Source organism: Syngnathus scovelli, chromosome 9, assembly GCF_024217435.2.
Source record: "Syngnathus scovelli strain Florida chromosome 9, RoL_Ssco_1.2, whole genome shotgun sequence".
In the NCBI taxonomy this organism is placed as follows: Eukaryota; Metazoa; Chordata; class Actinopteri; order Syngnathiformes; family Syngnathidae; genus Syngnathus; species Syngnathus scovelli.
In genome coordinates, this window is record NC_090855.1 from 4,561,560 (window position 1) to 4,577,813 (window position 16,254).

The 16,254-nt window shown below is 41.8% G+C and overlaps 1 protein-coding gene across 4 annotated transcripts in view; it reads right to left on the reverse strand.

The window, feature by feature from the left end:
- ptprub (protein tyrosine phosphatase receptor type Ub) overlaps positions 1–16,254 on the reverse strand; it is a 118,942-nt gene that overhangs the window by 101,618 nt on the left and 1,070 nt on the right. The gene's annotated exons all lie outside the window — the stretch shown is intronic.

Below are 16,254 nucleotides of genomic sequence, written 5' to 3' on the forward strand. Positions count from 1 at the left end.
CTGAAAACCGAGCCCGGCCTTCATAATGTTTGCTGAAGGCTTATCACACCCGGGCGACAATGAGCCAAGATCACATTAGAGCCATTTTTTATTCTGCTGTTATTCATCAAAGTGATTCAGTAACATTAACTAGTGCTTTGCACTTGCATGCTGGCATTATGAAAATGACTTATGGCGCTGTGAGCCTGAATTATAGCCGCGTCATCAAGTCTACTGAGTAAGACGACAATACTTCACCTATGTGTGTGTGCGTGTTTGTGCGCGTGTAAAACTAGCTAGCTAAGCTAATTAAGCAAAGAATGCATTGCTTGTCATACCGTACGTGTATATACAATATGTGCTTCTCATCAATTAGATTTTCCGACTATCTTGGCTCAACCTTAGTGTATATCCGTAATGAAATCCCTTCACCTCAATAAATAAGTGCTGCAACTGCATTGGCTCTATACAGAAGATTAATCAAGTCAATTTATTCACTACCTCAATGGAATGTCTGCCTTTATTCTGTAATAGGAGAATTGTTATTTGTTACGTAGTGGATTCAATCAGATTCAACTACCGTATTTTCCGCACTATAAGGCGCACTGGATTATAAGGCGCACCTTCAACGAGTGGCCCATTTTAAAACTTTGACCATATATAAGGCGGATTATAAGGCGTATAGAATAAATAACTCAACGTTGGTCAAACATTCATGCAATCACAATATAGTAACACTCGAAAAAGTGAAAATAATATATCAATAACTCAACGTTGCTCAAACGTTAATATCACACAACACACAAATTAAACACGTAAAGCTTACTTTAATAAATTAGTCCTCATCCACGAATCCATATAGGTCCATATATAAGGCGCACCAGATTATAAGGCGCACTGTTGGCTTTTGAGAAAATTGGAGGTGCGCCTTATAGTGTGGAAAATACGGTATTTAGTAGCCAAAAGAAAAACCTGATGTTAGTAAGGCACAGTTAAAAATCAATGAAGGTAATTCAGTCAATTGTCTATGCATCACCAGAAACGAAATATTCACCAGCCTTTCAAGCTATTCCAATTATAAACAAACCGTCACGCTTCACTTCACACTAATCAATCAATCAGTGTCTGTTTCACAGAAAGATTACAGGTCTTTCTTTCTAATTAGTGTCTTTACTGGCCTGCCAATGCATGTATGTGTAAATGTACGGAAATTCCATTCCACCGTACTTCTCGGGATAGCATGTTTATTTACAAGGTTATTGTGAATAGCAAATATTTATTTTAGAGTCAGAGCTCATCTCTACTCAATATTTATATGTTGGTATGCCGCATTAGTTTTTTGTAAGCAACTATGCACATTTCTAGTAGAAGCATACAAATGGTGTACAAAGTGGAGTGTGTGATGAATGTCATGTTTTGGTGCAGACGAAGCACTGATGGAGCTGATGCTTTCGGAAGGCGTTACACACATCCCGGGGGAGGACCACTGTCTTTCCCTTCTGCCTTGGATGACAACGGTAACCCACATTCGAGGACGACAGCAAAGCTCCATGACAAGTATTATCATATGACAACACTAATTAAATATTACATTATTTTCAGCATCAAAGGACACATTAATCTTTGAGGACTATACAGTGGAATTGCATTTCTTAAAATCAACAATAAATACAAAAAAATTGTAAAAGTTTGGTGAATACGTTTGTAACTTTTAGCGGTGGCGCAATTCACCAATTAATCAACAACTAATCGATTATAGAATTTTGAGGCCTTGATACTGCTAAAATGTTCCAAATCTTCAACCTTTCAAAAATAATCTCATATTTCTGTAGTCCTCCATAAATAAAGGGATGGAATTTAAAAAAAATGTCATCCAATTCACCGATTAATCGACAAACTGATTATTTGATTATTAAAAATAATCGTGACTTGCGGACCTCGTAACTTTGCAAGAATGTTGTCTTATGAAAAGGAAAACGTGATCATTCCAATAAAAACCTTAACCACTGAATTACTAAAATACTAAACGTATGAATACACTTCATGCTTTATTGCGCTCGTGACAATTTTCCCATCGTCAATATTTACATTTCGGATTAGCCCTGATACTTTCGCAGACACTCAAACATTCGTCGTGCAAACTCCACCAAAGCAAAACTGATGCTGCCTGCCTCTCTAGCTCTTCTTCCAAAGTCTTTCTCAACATCCATCCCTCCATCCTGCAAATGATGAACACACACGCTTAGGCAAACACAAAGTGCAGTGAAGCGGAACGCATCTGGCGGCGCAGCCCGTCAATCTGGTTGGCCTTGCTGCGGGAGCACACTGGCTGTGCCTAGTTTTGCTGCTGGTGTTGATGCGAGGCGTCACAGAGGACCAGCGTGAGATCTTACCCAGCCACATTTCAACCATGAAGTGGTTGAGGCAGGAGGGGAGGCGAGAGAGAGGCCACAGCAGCAGGAGATGTCATAATAGGCCAAGCGAACGAAAGCAAAGAATGGCGAGGCGCTCGGAGAACAATTGTGATTTCTCAGCTCTCACAGCGATGAGCGCTTACACGGTGTGTCCCGATTGAAGCAAGCTGCGCTTTGGCGCACAGACGGGAAACGTTTTTATTAAAGTTTTCACGGCCTCGCGTATCTGGGGATAACCAGAAAATGAAGATATCGGCCTGAAGGTTTGTCGATGGTGCTTCGAAATTGCCAAATGAATAGTTGGGGTCGATTTGGATGGAGGATAAATCAAACGTTGCCTGTAAAGCTACAAATCAAGCAATCGCTGATGAATTGGAAAAAAAAAATGGCACTGCTGAGATAGTAGAAGATCAAATAAGATGTCAGGCCAAGTGGAGGAATGTGAGAAACTGCGAGAAAAGCACACCACGGTATCGACGAATATTTCATTTTGGGCGCAAAAGCCCAAAAAAATCGATCTGCAAACCCCTTGAAAAACACTTTGCTCGTCTTTTTTTCTAATTCTAGATTATTGCCTAACTTTGGGAGCATATTTCCATTTAACAATGGACATTCCCATGATCGGTTTACTTTATGCGTATAATTAAATCTGTACGTACACGTAAAAGACCAAACATTTGAAAAGTAATGATTTTAATTAATCATGACTAATATTGAAGAAAGTTTTTTTCTTTTGTCGAAGTATTGTTCAATTGAGTTGGGTGTTTTCGAGAGACAAACCATGTATGTCCAGTGTTGGAAAATCTTTTCAGTGTTTCGGCATGCTAGCCTTTTTAAGGTATGGATGCTATTTGATTTGGAAGTGGAAAGGAGGGGGGGGGAGCATTTCTCCACCTAGACTGCCTTCCGGAAAATGGTGTCTAGGAAAACAAGACCTGTGACAGGAAGCGCTCTACCCTATGTTTAGCTGCACGTCAAAACATTACAAGTCCCAAGGCGGCGGCTGTAATAACATAGAATGATGCATTTCATGTTGATGTAACTTGTGATAATATACCTGCATGTTTTTTTGTTTTTTTTTGAACGCGTCTGAAGGCAAAGATCCAATCGATGGAGTCATGATGACTAGTGTTCCTTTAAAGCTCCAATTTCATGAATATGTAAATGCTGACACAGCATTGGTAATAAACATTATTTGACAGATGAAAGTAAAACTTCAAAACACCTTTAGCCAATCGTTGCCAAGCTTATTTCGTTTTTGCAGTAATTGTATTTGGTCGAGCCAGAGGTTGCTCAATTGGGAAAAAGATTTATCCTGGTGGCAGCTAGTTATAAAGCGAGCAAACGGGGCCTGTCAGTTCAAGTCGGAGAATAACAGGACAGCTGCCAGGAGGTCACGGGAGATGGTGTTTTATAACCCTCATCTCCATGTGTTTGTATCATCTTCACCTTGACCAGGAGCTTGTATGCGATTGGGGAGCAGACAAGCTGAAGCTTGTGTGTGTTTTCAAAAGCATTTGTGGGTCAGGGGAAAAAAAAAAAGGCCTCAGTGGGAGTCTGAGGAAAGGTTTAAAAATGTGTTTTGGTCTGGAGTGCCAGTAAAGGTTTTTTCAGATATCGTGAGAAGAATAAATCATTTCATCTCGACGGATTTTGCTTTGTTTTTAAAGATGAATCAGTGTCATACCAGTAAAAGCTACTTTATGATCTCTGATTTAAATCATGTATGCTTGTTTATGGGAAATATTGTAAGATATATAACATAACATAACATAACATAACATAACATAACATAACAGGGATAATCTATGGTTTGTTTTTTGTTGTTTTTTCCAATCAAGTAGAGTCTCGTGAAGGTGAAAAGCAGCACCGACGGTAAAGCACATCAAAATTCTATTTAAGGCAATATTTACACTACCTTCCCAGCAGCCTGGTTTGTCTGAACCTTTGTGCGCTTTGGGATTTCGGCCATTTTCGTCCCCGTATTCATATCTTGCTTGTTTTCTCAAGGTCTATTACGGTTTCCGTGACAGGCCATGGGGGGTGTGGGGGGGGGGGGGGGGGTTGTTGAGTCCCGGAGGGTTCAAGTATTTTGTTTCAGCCTACGAGTTTGCACAAATGCCAGTAACTTCCCTGTGACTGTCAGCTTTACTTGCCTACGACAGCCGAATAGGTTTCACGTCCGTACTGTGACTGCTGTGGTAAACGTTTTGACAATTGAAAGATCTCGCCGGGCTTGAACGCCAATCACATTTTATCTCTCTCGCTTTGTTCACGATGGGGCTTCCGTGCCCTGAGGTGAACAAAGCTCAAAATGGTTTAAGGAAGCATTCAAATCAATCTTGAATTTATATCAAATGGTTGGCAGAAATATCAAACGATTTTTCCTTGAGATGTCCAACGATAGCTGCTAACCGTAATCGGCAGAAACCGTTGCAATGACTGATACAATCCTTGACTGCAGCTTGCCCTAAAAGCACCAAAGGTCACTCACATGTCACCTAATAAAGAGTAAGTCAAGAGGTGCAGTATATCAATTCTCGTGAGCCGAAGGTTCCTTGGCCTTTCTGTAATTAAAGGCCAACTATGTGTAGGTAGGTAATGCGCCATAGACGAACCGACAGCTATTAGCGGAGGAAACTTCCAGACTGCGTGGTGAATGTTAAACAGGGGAAGCACGTGTGTGGGCACGCTCTAAACAAAAGGAAGTGTATGACTTTCATCAAGCAAATTATAGAAAGGAGTTTCAAGAGCAACACCGGCTCATTACCGGGAGAGGAGCCACTTTGCAAATTACAGTGCAGTCAAGCATTCCAGGTGTACCAAGAGGCCCTCCTTTGCAATCTTCGTCACACATACAAACACTATAATCTTATATAAATTAGAATCATGGCATGGAAGTAAAATAGGTGTAACATTAACACCAACTGTCGCCATCAAGACTAGCTTGGGATAATCAAGTTAATCTCGACAGCGGGACCAGGCTAATGAAGTTAGCTTCTCGGGTCGCCCTTGGCGGGGAAATTATGACTCCGTCAGGGGGGCTTTTAACCTCTACATGCGAGTATGAACCGCAAATCCACCCCCCACCCACACACACACACACACACATATCTGATATACACACCTCCACACAGCACCTTAATGAGTGCCCGGGGAGACAACGAGACAAGCATACTCAAAGACAGGTCCGCTCGGAGTCGGTGCTTCTGCCGCACGCCTTCCAAGACAGAAAGCTTCCCAAAAACACGCATAGGATGCTCTAGATCATCGAGACGCCCCGAGGCTGAGAGAACGAGCGAACGCGGAGTCAAAACAGAGAGGGAGCAATGGCGCAATGAAAAGAAATTCAAAACAGAGGGAAAAACAGGGGAGGGAATTACAAGGAGTATCGTCGGTACTTTCTGTTTACAGTGCTTTGATGAGTTGGACTTTTTCGAATCGCAGAAGAACCAATGAAAAGACATTTTATTAGCAAGCCACCAGAAACGTCAGTCATTAACTTCTACTACGGCTGTCAGGCAGTAAAGTGTTTTCAGTTGACTGATGATTGTTTACCTCCAAAAAAAGGTCGTCCCAGGATAATGCCAGTATAGATCGTCTGTTTGGACTAAATTCAAATACGAGGCGGTAGTATGAATAAATATTGCCGATGGTATTCAACAATTATGATATGCTAGGACGGGGTTGACTGGTATTATTATACAATCCACACGTGCACGAGCGTCAGTACTGCTCAGGAAAGCGAAGACAACAGATGTCAGTGTCTGTGATTCAGCTCCATCCAGCTGCGCCACAATGAAAAACATTTCCTTCAAACAGATGGTGGTTTAAACACTTTTTTTTTTTTAAACAAAGAATCATTTATTCCAACGCCGAGAATCCACTACTAGTCTCGTCTTAATTGCCTCCAAATGACAAAGTGCTCAAGTGCAATCCTAAATTCAAAGTTGAAAGTGTTACTAATTGTTTGGAACGAGACAAACGGAAATGTTTTCCGGCGTGCAAATTCATTTAAGCGTGCCAGATTCGAAATAGGGCCCAGCCTTTTGCCATGTTTGATTTGTTGCTACAAAAACATTTTCTCCCAGACGCCGACCTCCAGCTGTTTTCTGATCATCAAGGCTCTGCGCACTAGCGTCTTATAATCGCACTGTCCTGCTTAAAAGTTACAATTCGTTTGATCATGAATCTGCGGTAAAAGTTGAAAACATTTTTCAAAAAGTGAACAATAAAAACCGGCATTTGAATTCAAAACATCACACCTCAACAGCCAATTACTTACATTTTATTCAAGCAAAAGGTTATCATTGAGGTAAGAATGAGAAAATAAAACGGACATTTTGGTCTCTTATCGAGCTCACCTTTCACCTACTCTGCTGCCGCTATTAATTTTTAACCGCACATATCAACCGCTAGTACGGCAGCGGACATTTATTGCAAATAAAGAAATATCTTTCTTCCACATCTCCGGGGAGAAAGACGGACCAATCTTAAATGCTTCGGCAAGAGTTTGTGGCGCCAAAGGAATTCACTGGACTGGGATAAATCCTCACTTTCTTGACCTCAGTATTCATTGAGAGACGATGTGCCTGACCAAGCTAACAGATAATCAGTGGAGCAAGACACCATCACTCTGAGAGCTAAAACCTACTTAATTCTTTTGCCATAATGGAGGTCTGGCCTGTCAAAGTATCTGTCCAAACAACCTCCACCGGATATACAGAATTCAACGCTGGCTTCTGAACCTGACTCGGAAAGGAATTAAGAAGTCTGGGAAGGAGGTTCCATCGTCTTGCTTTGGGCCAGGCTAGTCAGACAAATGCATTCCTGTCTGCTGTTTGTTCTCAGCCGTGCCGGGCTTGGCTGGTCCTTCGCATGGGATTAGCGGTGCTTAAAATTCTCAGTATGGTAAAAAAAAAAAAAAAAAAAGCCCATTTTCACATGCCTTTTTCGATTTTACACATAATGGCGACGAAGAATTCTTTTTCCAACGCGGGTTTGCCTTGATTACACCCGACTTCTTCTTGGGAGCAATTTTCTGTCACGCATGTAATCATCTGATTGCGTACTGTCACTATGTAAGTTTTAACAAAGGATATTAACTGCTGAACCAGGCGCAATTTCAACCATTCACAGGATATCTATTTCAGTAACCCCCTTTTTTTTTTTTTCTTTCTAAATAGAGAAGAACCCAAGGGGGATTTAAGCTTTCAGTTCTGCCATACACAGCTCGTTCACTCACTTAATGAGGACATTAATTACATTCTACAGAAACATTTTAAAAACAGCAAATGTGCACTCTCATGAGAGACAGGAACCATCTTTGGTTTCAAAAGGTGCTGCAGTGAAGCAAAGCGCCACCAAAATACTCCAGGGTGTAACGCAAAAACATTTTCTATTTCGTAACCGTGCTACAAGTTGGTCGGGTGTAATGTAACACGCTGTGGGCAAACAAAGCCATCTGAAGAAAAGCCTATTAGCATTGGGTGAAGGCTCAACAGTGTCCTATCCCCGGTTCCTGATATCGTCACATGCTAAGCAGAGTAATATCCATCTTAACCACCATGCTCCTAATGCCTTTTCTCCTGTCCCTTGTGATCAGACAACTTCCAACCTTAATCCCAAACTAAGCTGCTTTCTAATTATGCTGGCAGTCCAAACAGACCAAATATAAGGGTAAGCCGGGTCGACCTGCTGAGAAGTATCACGAGGTATGGAGCACCTGGTTACAAACAGGATGCAAAAAAAATATATATACATTTTTTTTATCTTGGAGGTGCACTGCACTCTATTTACCACCAGGGTGCTCATTTGCACTTCCACACAATGCAGATGAGCAAACAGTCGGTTTTAATCCCCTTGGCTGTCATTTGTAAAAGTTCAAAATGGCCAAAAGGATTCAACAAATATTTACAGTTGCTATAATGAGGTGGTAACAATAAGTAGAGGAAAATGAGCAGTGGGAGTACACACATAGAACCTTGCCCAAGCAATAATTTTCCGGTATTGAGCGTTTTTTTTTTTTTTTTTTAACGAACAACAACCCCATGGGCCCCCTGGAACATTCTTGCATATTTCTGGCTTTGTGCTACTGTAATACATTTGGCCAAGCTTGCAGCCTTTGGCTACAGAGGGCAGAGAGGCGGAAACATTTTCTATTCACGTTAGCTTTTCCGGCTCATTCTCTCAAAGTTTCCCATTAACATGAAATTACCCAAACAGTAGACTCTCAACAATCTACCCTGGGGAAGATCTTGGCAAGCCCTCGAGGCTCACGTTACAGTCATGGCGTCGGCACTTTTAAAAGATTTCTTTTTCCTCAGCCAACATGAAACATGAGAATTGTAGGATTTGTTAGAAAAGAAGTTCTTTTTAATTGTGCAGTCCATTTCCAGCCTCACTAGATGAATGCACCTGTAAAATCCACCGTTGGCAGCCCGGGTCATGCTGGCAGGACGTGGGAAAACCAAAGCTATTTTTCAGATAACTGAGCAATCTTCTCGCGTATAGGCAGCGAGAGGGCTTTAGGTCAGAGGCACTGGCGAGAAACGCTACTTTGTCTCGGTAAGACACAGCAGTCCGCTTCTCTGGATCTCAGACTGTGCTTAACATCAGTGCCAGGTGGAATTGTCCCCGTTTCCAAGCAACATGATAGCCCAGTCAAGTGGAAAAAAAAAAAGGGCACATATTTCGGTGGTGAGGATTTCTCATTAGTAGCACCTCTGCAGAATTGAGCGTTGACGAGTCTGAGTATCACAGTTAGACAATTAGGCAATTACATTTTGTCAAAAGTAATAAAAATCATCATGGTGAGTCCGGTGGTATGAAGGGACACAGTTTTAAAAAAAAAAAAAATTTTTAAAAGTGAACTGGGTGTCTGGAATTTTTTCCCACATACATGACGGTGTTATGAGGAAACTCCAGAGTTCCCCAGAGGAAGGCGTGTCAACGTGAGGAGCTTTGTGATAGGAGGTCACGTCGGATCGAAAGGGGAGCATCAAGAGGAGGAAGACACAAGCGGTCCGGTGACAGGCAGTGTTTGAAAAATCAATAGGTGTTGCTTTTCTTCTGTCTCACTTTAACACCTGAGGCAGAACAAAGCAAAGACCCGAGTATCCCCCCCCCCCCCCCCCCCCCCCCCATTCCACTATCAACTGATTCCATTATCCATTGATTCCAACCCATCTTGGGGTGACTTGCGAGAAAATCATCTCTATATTTCGAAATCTCGATTTACATTCAAATGAGAATCTGATATAATTCCCCTGGAGAATCACCATAACGCAAAAAAAAAAAACTAACAGTGTGAATTTCCAAGACAAACTGATGAAACCGCCAGAAACCGCTCGTGTGAAAATAAAACTATCACGGCCTTGGGATGAACTCCTATCGGCCGTCTTGTTAACGCCGCCCTCCACGTGAAAAGGTCTGTAAACAAAGCGTTGCTTAATGACATCGACTTAAAACCAAAATTGTGCACGGTCCGATTTAGAATTCGCTGACTCGTGCGTTTGTTTCTCCAGCTGCCGCGACCCTGCCGCAACCTAGCTGAAGCAGCGGTGGCTGTCACCGACGAGTCGCGACGCCGCTACCGATCGGAAAAAACGCGGGCGAGTCAACGGCGATGATTAATCCAAGGTAGCGAGGGCATTTTATAAAAAGTCACAACGATTTCACGCTGCGAAGCCTTCAAACGCAGCGCCGTTTTAAATCACCGCACTAGACATTAGCCATGCTCTGTTATACTTTAATGCCTTTCAATTTCCACTGTCGTAATAAAGTTTATAGCAAAGTGTCCGTCTAATGAGCCTGAGATAGATCAGAGTGATAAGTGTTTGGGTTCATGGATGGGTCCCACTGCAGAAATTTCTTTCCCCAAAGGGACTCGTCAGACCAGAAATACCACTTCCCCTAGAGAGCTTTGTATGACACCGAGACAAAAAAGCGATCTCTGTCAAGCCACCATGAAATGCATGTCCCTGAAGTGAATGTTTTAACTTTAACGGGAGTGTCGGCGGTTCAGATTTCACATGCGGAGAATAGCCCGGCAACTGCTTCGTTGCTAACGCCGCAATCCGGCCCCTCATCGTCAACTCTGACTCGTTTGACCCCGGACATTTGTTATTCGTGTCACCGCAGGACGACGGCCCGAGGAATGCGGTTGTAAATGTGTTGACTCCGGGGAAAGGCGAAGAACTGTGAACACGGTTGGCTAAATATAAACTTCTCCTTTGGGTCGGGATAAGGAGCGGCGCTTGAAGCATTGGTCTCACAAGACCCACTTTTGGTAGTCTGGAACTCGCCACCTGAGGGAGGTGAGACGGGAAATAGCCGGGTTTATTTCTTTGCTGGATAATTACACATCTTGAGAGCAGGAGAGTGCGAATGTACTCTCGGTCTTCTAAACACAGTGAAAGATTTCCGTGACCATCACTCAATTAAAGCATGGACTTTTAAGTGATAATGAGTATAATAATGTTGTCATTTTCAAATGCACAGTCGGATATTTTTGTAGCCGGCTTCGGAATGCACACTGATTGCTTTAGGTAATGAGACACTCGGAACATATTAACACAAAGGGGAGTGTTCCGTCACACTTTTGCGCTATGTATAAATAATTGACAACGGTTTTTGAAACCATTAAGAGTGGAACGAAACACATGCAAGTTCCAATAACTAGCAAAAGCTTGACCCAAAGTGGATTTTTAATATTCTAATCAGTGAACTAACTTTTTGTAGTATTTATGTATAATCTTGAATATAACCCCTCACGAGGAATTAAATTGACACTCAATAGTATTTTGTTTTGCACACTACCCCAAATACCAGGGGAGTCAAACTCCTTTGTGTCGGTCAACACTTTATATTATATCCAGAATAAGCTACAAAAAAAAACTGATAACTAGTTTTGAAATCATAGACTGGTAAAAAGTGTTCAAATGTTTTACAAAGATGAATGGTAATAAAAATTGCAAGCAATTTCTCTTTTTTACACGACACAATTTGTATTGTGAGTATCGACACATGAAGTCCACGCGAAATTTGTCTTGGCGGGCCACATAAAATGATGTGTTGGGCCGTATCTGGACCCCGGGCGTTGAGTTTGACAGTTTGAGTTTGTAGAATCAAATCACAACTTTAGAAGTTGCCATTTGTATATTTTGTTTGCAATGGAACAGTCTGATTCAAATTTACCTCTTACATCAGACGAGTGTTTGTTGCTGTTGCTTGGCTCGTTTTGCCAAATGATGACTAAACGACATCAAAACCAGTGGAAACTCTTCACACCAGCACAGCGGAACAACACTAAAGCCACAGTATCTACAAGCGCCAGTTTGTGTTGTTACTGGATGGATCCAGCGGCTAAAACACCCAAGCACAATCTATTGTAGCAAAGCCAGCGGCTTACAAAGCGACGGATTTCTCATCAGCACATGCCAGGAGCGGAGCGCAAGAGGCCAAGGAGCGTCGGCACTCAGCATGATGTAACTCCTCTGCTTTGATGCGCAGTCAAATGTTCATTGTTTTACACTTCAGCACGTTCGGAATTATTATGCAAATGATGTTTTTCTCTGATTTTCATGAACACATCATTTTTCGACTCATCAACTGTTAGAGAATAATGTTAACAGAAGGAGGACTGCACCGATTTTTGTTGTTCTTGAATTTACTCAATTTTAATTCATCAAGATCTTAGATCCTGATTATTTATTTTGTGCGACCGCTACACAAAATAAATTGAGTATATTCAACACACTGTTTTTGTCTATGTTCACCATGCACTTGCGTCAAAGTCAACCTCCAAAGACAGAATTGTCACTCGGATCAAATGCGAGTAAAATTGACTTGCTGAAAGATCAATATCACATTTATATGCTTGGCCAAGAAAGCTGAAGAGCTGCTGATTCTTCTGCTGGGGAAAGGAGGAGACTAGCCATGCAAGCACGACAACTGTCAATCTGTCAGTGTTGGCATCGTTTCCAGGGCTGGAAGATGTCACCCTCAGGAGTGCATCGTGACGGCCGTGGCGGTAGCCTGGAGCCTTCAGACTTTACAGCTTGGAACCTTGCGCTCACAGGCAAAGATTTTTTTTTAATTTATGAGGACATTGATCAACACAAAAAACCCCCGTCGGCACATTCGAAAGCAGTATTAATCGATATGGCCAATCATTCCTTGCGTATAATTTCGAGAGCGTGTTTCAAATTAAAATAATACAGGATGTCATAAACAGATTGTCATAATTTAAACAAAAGACCAGAAGATGTGGAAAATGGACAAATAGAAGTTCAATCACCTCTATGCGAGGAAATGAATCGAGTCGTCTGCAGTGCATCAGAGAGCCATTGCCTTGATAATTTTCTCATTTGCAACAATTTCATATCGATTTAACTTTTCCGTTAAAAGTAAGATTGGGCTTTCTGTTTCACAGCTGCCATTCCCGCAAATTTCTCCCAGCATTTAATCAATGCCTAGAAGAGACGTTGATGGGATATAATCATCTCCTGTCAACACACTTTCACTTGTGAGGACTTCATGTGAGAGCTCCTGGTGGCCTTTAAATATCATGATACGAGCATCATGTGAGATTTGCAAGCTGAGCCTTGATTGGATGTTTCAAAATGGTCACCCCGCCCATATTTGGAATAGCTTAATGACAAACTATTTGGATGCATCTTTAGTTACTGCAGTTGCTTCGACTATCATTGTCAGCAAAAACATAATATTGTAGTGCATGACAGGCCCAAGAAAAAATGCTGACTTAGCAAATGTGGACACAAAAAAAAAAAAAAAGGCAGAAATATATACATGATTAAAAATGCACTGTGTTCTTGAGGACAAATTTCCCTCAGAGTCCCTAACATGCACATAATTTGTCATCCAAAGTCAAATCTTCAACATCTTCATTTTAATTGCTAGCTAGCTGCGCGAGGGGCAAACGAGTGCTAAGGCAAAGTGGAGATGTCAGTGAGCCTGCTGTGATGAAGTGCGCATTTCATGGAATTTGGCATGCAAAATGTTTTAAAGTCATAGTCAAGTCCACGCACAATAGATCCGGCATAGAAGCGGAAAAAGGGCTGCCTCGACATTAGTAGTCTGCTTAATCACACATTAATGCCACCACAAGTCTGTCAGTGAAAACAAAACTATCTATCTGTGTAATTTCCAGCCCACCTCTCTCACTCACTGTCCCCCCCCCCTCCCCCATTTCGCATCCCACCCTCCTTGTTGCAAAGTTTTCCATCTGCTCTTTGAATTACTGCCCACAAAGATGGAACCCAACCAGCCTTTTTTAGGAGGAGACGGTCTGACCGGCCCAATCCCCCGCCCCCCCACTCCCCCTCCGCAGATGGTGGCCTGGTTCCTAAAGGGAAAACTTTCGCATTCACTGCTACTTTTTCGCATTCGCTGCCACTTTTGAGCATTTTTTTTTTTTTTTACAAATTAGGGACATCCTCTCCCACAAGAATGCTAATAAATCCACCCACTCTGTCAATTACATCCATTATGATGGAAACAAAATGGCCTCTTGAGAACCTGAGTGTAACAGGTACAAATGGCTGAAGTGTCGTGATGAATTATGCAACAGTTAGCAATTAAAAAACATATAAAAGAGCCCATTTCCAATAAGTTTTCCTTTCAAGAGAAAATTATTATATACTTAGTGTAAGTTGGTGCTCAAAAGTAGAGGCTGCACTTTATCCTCATTAATCTCTTTAGTGTCTTGCGTCTGTCTACTTTGCAGCATGGATCAGCTCCTGTTTAAGCCCAATCACTAATGATCTCGTCATGCAAGGGGTCCGACATTGACCCCCACTGCTGCTTTTATAAAGTTGAATACTGCATTGCACATCACAATTTAATGAGACAAACCAGGCAGCTCCTTTCACCTTTCTCTTATTTTCTGAAATAAGCAAAAAAAAAAAAAAAAAAGAGCGATTATCACCAGGGAACTGGATACACAATTTATTACAACATAGGAAAAGGGTTGCTACTCAAGCAATGCAATCACTAGCATACACACATTAATTTACTGAGCAGATGCTAAGGATGCTATTTGGGAGAAAGCATTAAGGCTAATGACTAGCATGAAAATGACCAGTGAAGCTCAATAAAATAGCCCATTTATGTTGCGTGTTATTTACTTCATGCCAGAAGTAACTATTTCTTTTATTTATTCTCTTCTCAGTGGCGAGAAAATGAAACAGCAAAAAACTGAGATTGGACTTAAAAATGATTAAACACCACACTGGACTTCCTTTGAGTCATTTTTTTTTTTTTAAAGATATAGTATTTTCTCTTATCAACGTGACTATAATCATTTGGGCATAGCAGAGAGACTTAATCTTTCAAAGTCTGCTGATAATTCATCTTCCAGTGCGCTGACAGGTGCGACCGAGTGCAGCAAGCAGGAGTTATGGAAAACATGGATTTGATCGAGTGGAAAAAAAGGCGAACAATCCCCGATGGAGTGCCGAGGCTCAACTGTTAGTCGACATCCAAGGTGAAGGTGTGGTCTTCATGCAACGCCGTGTTAATCAAATGAGACGCGCAATGAAGTGTGGGAGCCGAGGTTGCATTCACACCCCTTGATTTCTCACCATGCAAGATATAGAAGCAGAGCAGGGTAGGGTGGGATAAGCAGCAAGTCAAAAAAAATAAAAAAAAAAATGCACATGGCAAGATTTTAACACACAAGTAATCAAACAAAACAAACGCAATTATGTCATGTACACTTTGCTAAAGCTTTTCTGTTTCATGTGCTCTTATTGTGATTAAAATCCTTCATGTAACTGAGCGTGTCCATTCCTCGTCGGAGTTTTGGACTCAAATGCACAAAAATATTATAAATTAGCATGAATCTATGAATGGATATCGCGTTTGTGGAATATGAATTATGCAGCATGATTCACCTGTGGTTATCCATCTCGGTGGGGGCGGGGCCTTTTGTTACTTGCGGTCAACTGAAAATGACATCACAGATGCCAAGTCTCAGGTCACAACCAATCGTGGCTCAGCTTCAGAAAACTAGTGAGCCGTGATTCGTTGTGACCTGGCAACTGTGATGTCATTTTCAGTCGACCGTGTGACAAAATGGCCGCCACTTCAGCTGGCTCAAAACAGGTGGATTTTGCCTGTTTAATTCATATCCCAACCTTTTCAACTAGTTGGGCTGCACAGAACTTAGTACTACCGATACAATGGCTTGGGCTTAACTTCCTGTTTACTACCCACTCTGGTTGAACTCACTCAACTCTTGGAGGTTGCTTCTGTCAGATACAGTCTGGGCACAGCTTGTGACGCAATGAAGCTAGCGGCCACGCTATGTTGCCAACTTGGCTAACTTTCCAACACGAAGCAACTTTTCAAAAAAGTTTGTCATATTTAGGTCGTTAAGAGTCATACTGACAAAAACCGTGCCGTACTTTCATACAAGCAAGCACATCAAAAACAACAACACATTTACACCCCCTGTCCTCTTTGACTAACATATGGTGACCCGAGCTTACAGCATTTCCCCCAAACAATGGTGACCCAGTAAAGAAAAAAAAAAGACCCATGACCCATATTGGGTCCTGTATTTAAGTTTGAGTAACCCAAGCTCAATCTTTTGGACAGCACCAACCAGATTTGAACACCAGTGAAATATCTAAACCCATGAAGTTAAGTAACTTAAATGGAAACATACTAGCACAGCTTACACGCCGCAGTAGTTTGCAGTGATGAAACAGAAGAGTGCAGGATGGAGTGGCGCAGAATGCGCGCTTCGTTGCCTTGACCACATGCCCGACAAAATATACACAAAGATAAATCACATTTGTTTTCCGTGCATAATCCAAGAGAAAGACTTGTACGC